Source organism: Protopterus annectens, chromosome 1.part0 (assembly GCF_019279795.1).
Source record: "Protopterus annectens isolate FY-2018-M chromosome 1.part0, PAN1.0, whole genome shotgun sequence".
Taxonomy (NCBI): domain Eukaryota; kingdom Metazoa; phylum Chordata; order Ceratodontiformes; family Protopteridae; genus Protopterus; species Protopterus annectens.
Genome location: NC_056725.1, coordinates 51,765,180 through 51,778,968, shown reverse-complemented (window position 1 = coordinate 51,778,968; position 13,789 = coordinate 51,765,180). Strand labels below are relative to the sequence as shown.

Here is a 13,789-nt window from a genome sequence, read left to right as displayed (position 1 = left end):
CAAATGTTTGGAACCTTTTTGCATTTATCCAAATTTAGCCTTCCTAGAGGGCACCTGGCATCTGGGGCAAGAAAAACTGAGGAAAATGGCGTTGGCTGATGCTTTTATACCCCAGACGCTCTGACATCGGGGAAAGTGTGACATCAGCCGAGGCCAGACCCATACTTTGGAATCCGGCCGACCGAAGGGCTGCCTGAGGCAGGACAACCCATATGTTATGACTGCAGATGCATACCTATCGGACATCTACATTTATGGTAGGTACAAAACTGTACTTTTTCGAGTTTCAGAACCGAAGTCTTCAACTAAAGCTAAGTACCCCATTGGGGAAACTTTTTCTTGCTCCTTACCGATGTCAGTAAAAGTTAATAATTGCATTACTTGTGGAAAGCAAATACCTCAAAGATTTTCATTCATACTGTATTCCTTGCCTAGGCCGTGACCACGATGTACCTTGCTGTCGGTTTTGTGCTTTATTTAATCAGCACACTATCAGTCGTCTGTATATTTTCGCTTCTAAATATTTCAATTCTCGGTTTAATTATCCAGAAATGTCGGTTAGCCATCCTACTATCGGGATTCCGAAAAAAACGCAAAGATAAAGACAGAGACAGGCTGCCGAGGTCCAAAACTGCCAATGATGCTTCTCCTAAGCCAGTCGCCAATTCGCCGGTACTCAGTGAGGTGCTTTCGCAGCCCCTGATGCCCACTACTTCTGATTCGCAGGCCTGTACTGAGATCCATTTGGAGTCCGATATGCCGCGAGATGATGCTTCAACTATGAAACCCACGGATGTCTCTACCTTGGATGGGTCCGGAGCCGCTGTGCAGGCACTGGCTTCTGAGGGTGCATTCAGGCCTACGGACTTGCATTTTAAACTGATGCCTCCTTCTTTACTTATGCCTAAATCTCGATCTATGTCTAAAATGCCAACGCCCAGGCCACATGCTCAGGCCTCTCTGCCTAAAGAACAAATGATAGGAATGGCTGAAGATCTAATCAGGGGTAGCCAACCTCGCCCTTCTAAGAGGTTTAGGACTGAAGTTGATTATGAATCTTCTGATCAGGATTCTGATGTTAAGTTGTCAATCTCGCCTTCATTCTTGCTGGATGGGTTCGGAGCCGATCCTCGGCTCTGACTCGGCACTTGCTTTAGCTCGAGAACTCCTTTTACCAGCTCGAGGCAACCCTATATCCCATGATGCAAGGGGGAACTACCTCAGATCTCGTTTGCCGCTTAGCGAAAGAGGTCTCCTTTGCCAGCTGAGGTAAGTTTTTTCTTGTTAAAGAAGAAAAAGTTCAGTTAGGGGTTTATTTTTTCCCTTTAGTGTTAGATTAGCCTGTACTTAGTTACAGCCCACCCTATTCCCTTCCTTTTAAACTTTTATAAATAGTTTTTCAGTTTAAAGTTTTAGTCAGGCCTAGTTCCCCAAGTTATTCCCTTCCTGTGTGTCTGTGTAAGGGATTAATTGGTGTGTTTGTTGGGACTGTTTGTGTTTCCCTTCTAGGATGTCAAGAGAAGGCAAGGTCTCAGGCTTCAAGAAGTGTGGCCAGTGCTGTCAGAAAATGTCTCTGACAGACGGTCACACTTCTTGTGTTTATTGCCTGGGGCCTTTGCACCTGCAGGACTCCTGTGCGTTGTGTCATGCTTTTAGCCAGAGAGTCCTGCAGGAAAGGAGGAACAAATTAATCCTCCGAGGTTTACTTAAACCTGAAGGTTCTCCTCCTAAGTCAGGGCAGGAAAACCTCATAAGCCACGAAGGTTCAGGCTACAGTGTCCAAGCCTCCTCTGGTGGCTCCGGCTCCCGTCGGGCCGATCGCCTCCGGCTGGAGTCGATACTTCTTCTGTTAGAGTAGTGGGTTCGGTGCCGCCGGCTCCGATACCCTGACTACTGTGGCCTTGTCGGCTCGGCTGGAGCCGACACTTTATCCAGCATCGGGCGAGATATCCTCAGCTCCATCTGGGGTTCAAGGGACTTCGGCTCCGATGGCTTCACCCGTAGAGATCCCGGTCCCCTTCGATACTAAGTATTCACTCGGCTCCGGGGTCTCCTCTTTTGTCTGAGGAGCCATCGGAGCCAATCTTGAGATCTTCCAGGCTGTCTGACCACGATTTGGAGAGGGTGGTAAGCAGGCTGTTGAAGTCTCAGGCACTGGCCCAAATGCTCCATAGCCCGTCTCAACAGACTTGGCTATAGCCCGATTCTTGAGATTCCTCCTCCGACTCCACACCAGAGTTCGGGCCGGAGCTTCTTGGGACAGCGACTGTTTGATGCGAGCCGATACATCCCGGCTCGATCTCCTCCTTGAGACCTTCCTTGGAGGGTCCGGTCGTCGGGTTTCCACTGTCGGCTCGAGGGGCTAGTGGCATCGGACCCTTGTCCGACCCCGCTCTCCTCTCGGGGCTTCGCTTTGGTAGCTCGGCGCCGACATCGGCCTCGAGCCTTCTCTCTCCTTGGAGCCGACCATTCCTGTTTCTTCGGCTGGTGTGTTCCGGTCTCCCGGGAGGAGCCTTTGAGGTGATGAGGAGTGTCCTGGCCTCTGAGCCTGGTCAGCGGTCCATCCCTCTAGCTCCTCCCTCATCAGTGCCTGCAGATGCCTCTTGCCAACCTCTTGCTCTCAGGCCCAGGGATCCATCGCCCCAGGTTTCCCCACTGGGAATTTCCTCCTCTTCCGAGGTTTCTCCTGATCCTGCAGGGGAACCCCCTCGGAAGAGGACGTAAGAGGAAACACACAGACTCCCCTGAGTCTACTACATCTGATACCGACTTAGATGAGTCAGAGGGTTCCCCACGGTCCCCCTCTGAGGATGTCTCCTTTTCAGACATCCTTGAGCTCCTCAAACAGAGGGGAATTGGCCCTCCATTGACCCCTCCGAGGATGAGTCTGTATACCTGGAGGCTTTTGGATCCCGACCCTCCACCTCCTGGGTGTCTCCGCCATTCGACCCACTCATGCAGGTAGTGGCTCGGAAGGCGTGGCTCCAGATTCTGTGGAACCTGTCCCCAGGAGACCATCCAAGTTCATCACGCCCCGGATAAACAGTTCCTGTCCAAAGGTGTCTCTGTGGATGCTATGGTGGCGGCGGCCACTAAGAAGGAACTGGCGGATCCTTCAGTGCCTGTCCATCCTCCTAATAAGGATTCTAGGATCATGGACAGGTATGGAAAGCGGATGTTTTCTTCAGCGACCTTTGCTATGTTCGCTGAATTACCTTTGTCACTTCACCAGGCTTCAACGAGATATTCTCAAGGAACTGGGAGAAGTTGTCCAGGATCCTTCTGCTGCTGGGGCTCAGGAAAAGATGGCCTCACAGCTTGCTATCCTGAATTCCATATCTAACTCCTCCATGCGGCTCATATCTTATGCGGCCGATGGGCAGCAGGACCGCAGGCACAGGGGTTGCTCTTAGGCGCCAAGCCTGGATGCGGCTGTGTAATTTTGCGGACCCCTTTAAGGCGTCCTTTACCAACCCCTTTGACGGTTCGGCTTTGTTCGGACCTTAGGTGAAGGATACTTTGACCAGATGTGAGCAGGACGGTAAAACTCTTTCTGCCGTTGGAGTCCAGTTTTCCACTCCTTCTAGACCATATCCCAAGGGTCAGAAGGGGGAAGATGTGGTTCCGTAAAGCCCAAGGAGCTACACGGACACACGTGGTCAGTTTACCCCAGAGGCAGAGGGGTAACAATAATAGACGCCGCCCTAGAGGCAGGGGGGGTCCTCAGAACCAGGGCAACAGGGAGTCTCTTCCTGAGAAGCCCTTTCAGCATCCCTGAGGTGTTGCCCGACTGTCCACCCTTGGAGGCAGTCGGGAATTTCGCTGTACCCAGTAGCCTGGCAATCCCTATCCCAAGAGAAGTGGGTACAGTCGATCATATCCGAGGGTTACAAAATTCCCTTCAAAAGGTTTCCGACCTCTACAATCCCTTCCAGACATCTCACCCGGTCAAAGGGATTTGGCAAGACAGGAAGTTTCAAAACTCCTGGAAAAAGAGCCATCCAGACAGTGCCGGCAGACCAAGTAGGATCCGGCTTCTACTCAAGATTCTTTTGGTCCCCAAAGGACGGGAGATTGGAGACCAATACTAGACCTAAGCAGACTAAACAAGTCTGTCAAAAGGCAAGATTCGGATGGTCACGCTGCAATCCATTCTGCCCTTTCTGGGCAAGGACAACTGGATGTGCTCTATAGACCTTCAAGATGCGTGCTATCACATAAAGATTCACAGACGCTCCAGAAGGTTTCTCCGCTTGGCTGGGAGCCAGTCATTACCAATTCAGAGCACTGCCCTTTGGCCTCACTTCAGCCCCAGAGTGTTCACCAAATGCATGGCAGTGGTCACAGCTCACCTGAGACGTCGAGGATTCCAGGTGTTTCCTTATTTGGACGACTGGCTCCTCTCCGCCACCTCCAAGCATCAGCTTCTTCGGTCCAGAGACTACACCCTACAGCTTTGCAAGAGGCTAGGAATTTCGGTAAATTTCGAAAAATCCTCTCTGCTGCCTTGCCAATCTATCACCTTTATAGGCGCAGAGTTAAATACAGTCAAAATGTTAGCCAGGCTAACAGATCAAAGGATTCTGGACATCCAGAAATTTGTTCAGCTTCTGTTACTAAGCAACAAGATCAAAGCCAGGTTTGTCTTAAGTTCTAGGCCTAATGGCTGCGGCCATTGTTCTTCTTCCACTGGCTCGCTTCCACATGCGTCTCCTGCAGTGGATGTTATTCACGCAGTGGTCGTACCACGATCTGCCCATGAGACACGAAATCTTGGTAACACAGTCGTGCAGGGCTCATCTACGATGGTGGATATCTTCCCTCTTCTTCATCAGGGCGACCCTTTGTTCCCCTCCTCCAGTTGCCACAGTCACCACGGATGCCTCTCTGATCGGGTGGGGGCATTATCAGGGCAGGATGGTCCACGGACGTGGCAACCCATAGAATACCACCTGCACATAAATGTCCTGGAGATGAGAGCAGTGCTTTTAACGTTGCAAGCCCTCGACGACTTTCTTCCCACGGGGACTATTGCAGTACAGACGGACAACATGTCCGTGGTCTGGTACATCAACAAACAGGGCGGAACCAGGTCCTATCCCTTATGTCGAGAAGCTCTCAGACTTTGGCAATGGGCGATCTCTTCTCAGCGGTTTCTGATAGCAACGCACATCCCCGGCAGGTCCAACCTATTGGCGGACAGGCTAAGCAGATCTATTCTGATGCCTCCCCGGCAGGTCCAACCTATTGGTGGACAGGCTAAGCAGATCTATTCTGATGCCTCACGAGTGGTCTCTCAATCAATCTGTAGTGGATCAGATTTTTCTGAAGTGGGGCACCCCTTGCTGCGATCTTTTCGCTACCCCTCAAAACAGCAAGTGCCCAGATTACTTCACACTTTTTCCCCTTCCAGGCCATCCCTTGAGAGACTCTCTAACCCAGGATTGGCCTCGGGGACTTCTTTATGCTTTTCCTCCCTTTCCATTGATTCCACAAGTCATTCAGAAAGCCACCGTTTTGAGAGCCAAATTGATCCTCATTGCTCCATATTGGCCTCGACAAATTTGGTTTCCGTCTCTACATCATCATCTTCTGGTGCAGCCCTGGCATCTGGACCCAGTTCCGGATCTTTTGATCCACCAGTCAGGTCAGCAGCACCGGGCCATTCATTCTCTCAACCTCACTGCTTGGTTGCTCCACTTCCTTCCCTAGCCAGGCTCCCAATGATTTCTGACTCAGTCAGAGACATTTTAGTGTCTTCTTTAAAGTCGTCCACTAGAACTATTTATGCTAGCAAGTGGCGACGTTTTTCGATTTGGGCAAACGCCAGAAATATTGATCCTTTTACCGCTCCTGTACATTCTGTTTTGGATTTCCTGGCGGAGGTTTTTCATTCAGGATCTTCGTCATCTACAGTCAAAGTACAACTGGCTGCTATTTCCAAGTATCATGTTGGCTTGCATGACAATAACATCATGTCTCATAGGTTATGCAAGGCCTTTTTAAGAGGAGTTTTTCTCCTAAAACCGCCTGTGAAACATCCTCCTCCGCAATGGGATCTAAACTTAATGTTGGCATCCCTAATTCTACCTCCTTTCGAGCCGTCTGCTACGTGTTCATTAAAGTTATTGACGTGGAAAACTATATTTTTACTGGCTGTTACTTCTGCAAGAAGAGTTTCTGAGATTCAGGCCCTCTGTATTCGTTCACCTTATCTGGTTTTTCATAAGGACAGGGTTTCGCTAAGAACTAACCCTTCCTTTCTTCCCAAGGTTGTATCTCAAACCAATATTAACCAATCTATTGATCTGCCAGTTTTCTTTCCTAACTATTCTGACAGAGCTGAACAGAAGCTGCACTTTTTGGATGTCCATCGTCAGCTCAGGTACTACTTGCATAGGACTAAACAAATCAGAAAATCAGACCAATTGTTTGTCTCCTATGCAGAAAACAGGTTAGGTCTTCCAGTTTCTAAAGTGACCTTATCTAGATGGTTGACTTCCACCATTTCCTAATTGTACTCTCTAAGGGGCAAACAACTATCTTCTAAGCCAAAAGCACATTCCACCAGGAGTCTATCCACTTCTGTAGCCTTTCAGGATAGACTTCCCATTGACACTATTTGTGCAGCAGCTACTTGGGCCCCGCCTCATACCTTTGTGTCTCATTACAAGTTGGATTTGGCCTCCAGAGATAGGGCCAGTTTTGGTTCCACAGTTCTCAAGAGTCTGTTCCATTGAGCCACCCGGGATACAGGTGCTAGGACGGTCCCATCCAGCAAGAATGAAGGCGAGATTGACAACTTAACATTTAGAAGTTATGTACCTACCATAACGTTCCATGTTAGTTGTCTTCTCGCGACTTCTTTCTCGCATCCCTCCCTCCTTCCCCTGGCCTGGACAGATCTTGGAGAGTTCCTATTAGATTGCTTCCTCTGGAGCATTGTTATGAGGACTTCTTTTAGGAACCATGGTTCCTAATTATGTTAGGATAGTCTTTAGCAGGGTCAGTTAGCTGCCAAACGAGATCTGAGGTAGTTCCGCCTTGCATCATGGGATATAGGGTTGCCTCGAGCTGGTAAAAGGAGTTCTCGAGCTAAAGCAAGTGCCGAGTCGGAGCCGAGGATCGGCTCCGAACCCATCCAGCAAGAAAGAAGGCGAGAGAAGACAACTAACATGGAACGTTATGGTAGGTACATAACTTCTAATTTTTTCTGATTCTTCTGATAATCTGGATTTGCCGTTATCTACGTATGAAGATTCTGATGCAGAGGACTTTATTCCCTCTGCTTCCCCTTTTGAGGATTTTTCTTTTGGAGAAACCTTACATAAGGGAGCATTTCCACTGGGAAAGCCAGGATTTTTCTGATTCAATAAAGAGGCTTAAGGATTTTCTTCTCCTACCTCAGCATAGGCCTTTAGCTATTCCTCCTGTACTAGACATCGTTGATGATGCTTTTTCAGAATCTAGTTCAGCTCCTGATTCCCTGCCTCCTGCTCCCAGAAAACCTGACAGATACTACAGGGTCACTGAGTCCCACAAGTTCCTTTAAAAATCCTATTGCAGATCCAGAGATTATTTCACAGCGGCCCAAGGGCAGTAAGGCTTCTACTGCTAAAAATCTTACCCCTTCTGATAGAGACTCCAGGGCGCTGGATAGATGGGGTAAGAAGGTTTACACTTCTGCAACCTTGGCTATTAGGGCTTTAAACTGCCAGTTTCATATGTTAAAGTATCAGCAACATGCTATTGGACTGTTTAAACAGAAAATGATGTTGATTACTGACTGTGTGGAAAATAAAGAATTACAGGATTTAATGCATTCTGCTGGACAAGTTGGAAAACATACTTTGCAATGCGGTTTTGATTCATTAGAGGCCTCTTGCAGGGCTGCTTTTACTGGGTCTGTGCTCAGAAGGCATGATTGGCTCAAGGAGCAATCTTTGCTTGATCATGTTAAAGCTAAATTGTTGGATGCTCCTTTAAATCAGGACCGCCTGTTTGGCAACAAGGCTGAGGAAGTTCTTAAAAAGATGGAAGATTAAGCTAAATATATGCAAACTGTTAAAGATTTCTTACAAGTTCAGCCTCCTAGATTTAGTAGGCACTGGCCCTCTAAGAATTTGTCCTTTCCAGCCCCTTCAAGGTCTTCTCAAGCCAAACCCAGACATAGCAAAACACCCAGGTTTCAGTCCCAGGGGACACACAGAACTAAGCAGTTCCAAATATGGGAATAATAAGACTCCCCCCTATGGTAAACTGTCTCAATGACTTCCTTTTAAAATTTCCAAGCACTTATCAACTGACTGCCCCTTTGGGGGGAAAGATTGCTCTTCGTGCAGAGACTTGGGAACTCATTACCCAAGACAAATGGGTTTTAAATATAGTGTCCCAGGGATACAGATTTCACTTCCACACGTTGCCAACACTAAGTGGGTGGCCGGACCTACACCCAAATCAGTGGGCAGAGGCTGAAAAACAAGTACTTCCTCTTTTAAGCATGCACCAAAACAAGGGACTACCTTTCTCACCACCCCCTGCCGCCCATACCCTAACAACAGATGCATCAGACTATGCATGGGGTTGCTCACCTGGCAGGGAAATGCATTCAGGGCAAATGGAACCCAAATCAAATGCACCTGCATATCAATCAAAAAGAAATGTTAGCTATACAGAATGCTCTGACAGCCTTCAAGGATCCCATTCTTCCAGGACAACTAATGGTAAAGATGGACAATGCCATAGTTATTTGGTACATAAACAAGCAGGGGGGTACACATTCTTAACCCCTCTGCAGACTAGCCATGGCATTGTGAAACACAGCCTTGAGCTATCAAGTGCACCTACAATCTCAATTTCTGCCAGGAAAATTAAATAAACTGGCAGACGGACTAAGCAGAAACCTCATGGACCCACACAAGTGGAAACTAGAACCAAGGATTTTCAACATGTTGGCAAGCAAATGGGGGAGCCCAGATATAGACATGTTTGCCTCTCCCTAGAACTACCAATTGGACAAAGTTTGCACAAGGGCACCCCACAAATAAGCCTGGAAAGTGTATGCTCTGTCCTTCAGCTGAAAAAAACTATGAGTCTATGCCTTCCCCCCTCTGCTCTCCAAAGTACTATTAAAAATCAAACGGGACAAACCAAGGATGATTTTGATTGCTCCAGACTCGCCGCGCCAACACTGGTACCCCCTCCTGTGCAGTGTGCCCCGGTTATCTCCGTGGCACCTGCCTCAGACTCCTTCCCTGCTGTCTTAGCAGGAGAACCAGATTCTGCACCCTCAGCTTCTAACACTGAACCTTGCAGCCTGGCTAATTACTTAATCTCTCCTTTACCATACCTCAGCAAACCTGTGATGGGTATCATTTTAGAGGCGAGGAGGCCTAGTACTAGAAAATCTTATGCTGAAAATGGAAAAGATTCTGTGCCTGGAACCAATCTCAAGGGATGAGCACAGCAGCGCCCAATTTAAGTCAGATTTTACAATACTTAACAGAGATGCTTCACAAAGTCCTGTCTTTTTCCTCCATTAAAATCCACCCCTCAGCCATTTCAGCTCATTATAACAAAGAACCACCCCTCTTCTGTCATCCACTGCTCAAGCAGTTCCTCAGAGGGGCCAAAGATTTGAGACCACCCAGGAGAGCTCCAACTCCAGCCTGGGACCTTAACTTTGTCTTGGAGAAACTCACTCTTCCTCCTTTTGAGCCAGCTGCTACTGCAGACTTAAAATTTCTTTCTTGGAAAACCACTTTCCGTTTAGCAATCACTTCAGTTAGAAGGGTATCTGAATTACAGACCCTCATGGCAGTGGAGCCTTTCATCATCTTTCATGCGAACAGGGTATCCCTCAGAACCAATCCATCCTTCATCCCCAAGGTGTGGTATCCAGTGTGGCTCCTGATCAGTCCATTCATTTGCCAACCTTTTTCCCCAATCCACAGAATAAAGGGGACTGGATACTGCATTCCTTAGATGTGCACAGACAGCTTAGATTCTACTTGGACAGGACTGAACCTCAAAGGAAATCTGAACAACTGCTGGTGGCATTTGCTACAGGGGCAAAGTGGAAGGCTATTTCAAAGCAAACCATTTCTAAATGGATAAGCCATTGCGTTCATTTCTGCTGTAAGCACCATGGAAAATCTATCCCCCAGGAGATCAGACCTCACTCCACCGGGGCTGCATCTACCTCTACAGCCTTTTTCAGAGGTGCCCCTACCAGGGACATCCTAGAAGCTGCTACCTGGAGTTTTGTACATACTTTCACCAAGCATTATCATTTGCCAATTTTCTCTAAATCCAGAGCTGGCTTTGGCACTGCAATCTTGCAGTGCCTTATAGCTGGCTCTAATGCTAAATTCCTCCTCCCCAACCATAGCTTTGGGAATCTACCCAAATCTAATGACTGCAACAGTGAAACACGAAGAACATAGTACAGTTGTATACACTTACCATAATTATAGATGTTAGAGTGTATTCACGGTTGCAGTCCTGGTTACCCTCCCTCCAGTCCCCTAGCTTCTTTTGGCTATACCTCTACTTTCCTTTACTATGCTTAAAAGCCTTTTTGATGTATTTGCTTTTTTGTTGGAGGTATATCTTTGTGCTTTTATATTTAGTTGCTTCCCATTAGGGGGTCACCTGACATCTGGGGCAAGAAAAACTGATGTAATGGTGTCGGCTGCATGTTTCCATACCCCTGACAACCTGATGTCATGGAGGAAGGGACAGCAACTGATGCAGGACCCAAGACTTTAATCAGGCCAACTGAGGGCTACCTGCAAGCAGATAACCCAAATGCAATTACTGCAACAGTGAATACACTCAAACATCATCTACATTTATGGTAAGTGTACACAACTGTACTTTCCATATAGTTATGATTCAGTCATTCTTGTGTCTTCTGTACAAGGATGATTGGGTGTGCTCTCTAGATCTCCGGGATGCATACCATCACATAAAAATAGACAGGATATCCAAGAGACATCTACGCTTTCAGCTGGGTGCCAATCATTACTAGTTTACAGTATTGCCCTTTGGACTCACCAAAGCCTGCAGGGTGTTTACCAAATGCATGGCAGTCGTGGCAGCTCAATTGAAACTCAAGGGATTCCGGGTGTTTCATATTTCGATAACTGGCCCCTCCCTGCCCCATCCAAGTATCAGCTTTTACAACCAGGGACTACTTGCTCCAGGTTTCCAACGTATTAGCCATCTCAATAAACCGTACCAACTCAAATGTAATCCTGGTACACACCCTAGAATTCATGGGGACTGTCTTGAATACTACAGCTCAGGTGGCTTCCTTATCTCTCCATCGCATCGCATCACATCTTTAAGACTTCAGGTTCGGTCTGTACTTTCTGACCCGTGTCTTCCAACAAGATTAGTACTAAAAGGTATGGGGTCAGTGTCAGTCAGTGGCCATACTATTGGTCCCTTTAGCATGATTGTTTATGCACATTCTTCAATGGACCTTGGCGGTATAGTGATCCATTCTTTATCAGCACCTATCGTTTCCCATTAAACTCCCTTCAGTATTCATTGGTGGATTCAATCTGACAATTTTTCCTGGGCAGACCAGTCATTCTTCTGCCCCCAGTTGCCACAGTGACCATGGACACTTCCCAACTGGGGTGGGGTAGGGGGGCATTTCTTGGAGTAAATGGTCCAAGGTATGTGGTCCCCCTTAAAAAAACAAGTTACATATCAACATCCTAGAGATGAGAGCAGTCCTTCCAGCATTGCAGGCATTTCAAGACACTGTCCTTGTGGGGACTATTGCAGTCCAGACAGGCCACATGTCAGTAGTCTGGCACATCAGAAAGCAGGGAGGAACCCAATCTACCCAATCTTACCCGCTGTGCAGAGAGGCTATGAGGGTGTGGGAATGGGCAGTCACTTCACACCGCTTTCTCGTCCCAGTGCATATAGTGGGGAACACCAACACACTAACAGACAGGCTCAGTAGATCCATTCTGATGCCTCACGAGTGGTGTCTCAATCTGTTTGTAGAGAATATGATCTTCATCCACTGGGGCCATCCTTGCTGCAACCTTTTCGCCTCACCCATCAACAAGTGCACCTAATACTTCGCTCTGACCCCCCCTCTAGGGGAGTTGCAGAGAGATGCGCTTATTCATTATTTGCCCTGGGGTCTCATGTATGGCCTACCCTCCTCTTCCTGTGATTCCATAGTTCTTACAGAAATCGAGCAGGCTGAAGTGCTCAGTCATCCTTATTGCCCCCTTCTGGCCTCGGCAGATTTGGTTCCCCTTCCTATAGTCTCTCCTGCAATATCCTCCGTGGATACTGGAACCCACTGAAGATCTCCTGTCTCAGCCATTAAGAATTCAACACCCTAATATCCATGCCTTCAAGCTCACCGTATGGTTTCTCCACTTCCAGTTATACATACAGTCCAGGCTTTCTTCTTTGGTTTGCAGGATTATCTTGGCCTCCCAGAAAGCTTCTACAAAGAAAGTCTACAAAAGCAAGCAAATGGAAAAGATTTTCTATTTGGGTCTCTAACCAGAATATTGATCCTTTTTCTGCACCAGCTTTGGCCATTCATCTTTTTCTAACAACTGTTTTTAAAGAAGGGGCTAGTTTCTCTACGATTAAACCCCAGTTGGCAGTGATTTCAGATTTCCATTCTGGAATTAAATCTTTTTGTCTGGTTTCATCTAGGTTGTGTAGGGACTTCTTGAAAGGCATTTTTTCTCCTCAGACCCCCGATAATGGACCCTTCTCCTCTTTGGGTCCTTCAAGGTCCAACTCAGAAGCCCTTTGAATTGGCAGACAAATGTGATCTTTCTTGGAAAATGATGATCTTATTGCTGTTACTTCAGCTGAAAGAATTTCTGAGCTCCAGGCCCTATTGGCGAAGCCTCCTTGTATTGTTTTCCATAGTCAAGGGGTGTCTGCGTGCTAACCCTTCCTTTCTTCTGAAGGTGGCACCTGAAAGTAATATCAACTAGGTCATACAGTTACTAGTCGTCTTTCCCAAAATTTACAAATAAGGAAGAATGCATGCTTCATCTCCTTGATGTGCACAGAGAACTAAGTTTTTATCTTCATAACTAAACAGTTCAGGAAGTCAGATCAGCTTTTTGTATCCTTTTCCTCAAAACGCTTGGGCCAGGCAGTAGCTAAAATTACTGTAGCCATATGGATTACAGATTGCATTTTATAGATTTATTCACTAAAAGGACTTAACTGTACCAGAACCTCAAGTTCATTCCACTCTGTCCACGGCTGCTTCATCTGCCTTTTGGTCAAGGGCTTCATTGATGATATCTGTGTTGGAGCTACTTGGTCAAAGACTCATACTTTTGTTATGCGTTACAAGGTGAAGATCATTTCAAGAAGCAGAGCTTCTTTTTTGTTAGACAGTGCTCCGGCAGATACTTCATGTGGGCCTCCTGAGGGCTGTGTAGCTGAAGACTGTGTCCCATTGGTTATTGGAAGTGTTTTGGATGAAGTGGAGCATTATGGGTATAGGGAGGAGCCTGAGAGCTGGATCCGGAGTCTAGTGTATGCGGCCGAGTCGGATCCGAGGGTTGGATCCAAACCCAGTGGTGAGGAAGGATGAAAATGGACAACACAAAGTTATGGTGAGTACATAACTAATAATTATGGTAAGTGCAACTTACATAACTGTACTTTCTTGAAGTAATAAGGGTTAGAAGGTTAGGGTTATGATCCAGAATCCAGTGTTGAGTACTGGTAGCTTGCAGTGTGTTATATAGGTGTAACTGATTTCCTTTTCATCATT

General features: G+C 47.1%; 1 protein-coding gene across 2 annotated transcripts in view; it reads left to right on the top strand.

Moving 5' to 3' along the window:
- The window catches only part of PSMD8 (proteasome 26S subunit, non-ATPase 8), a 486,583-nt gene that overhangs the window by 89,080 nt on the left and 383,714 nt on the right, over positions 1–13,789 (top strand). The window lies entirely within an intron of this gene.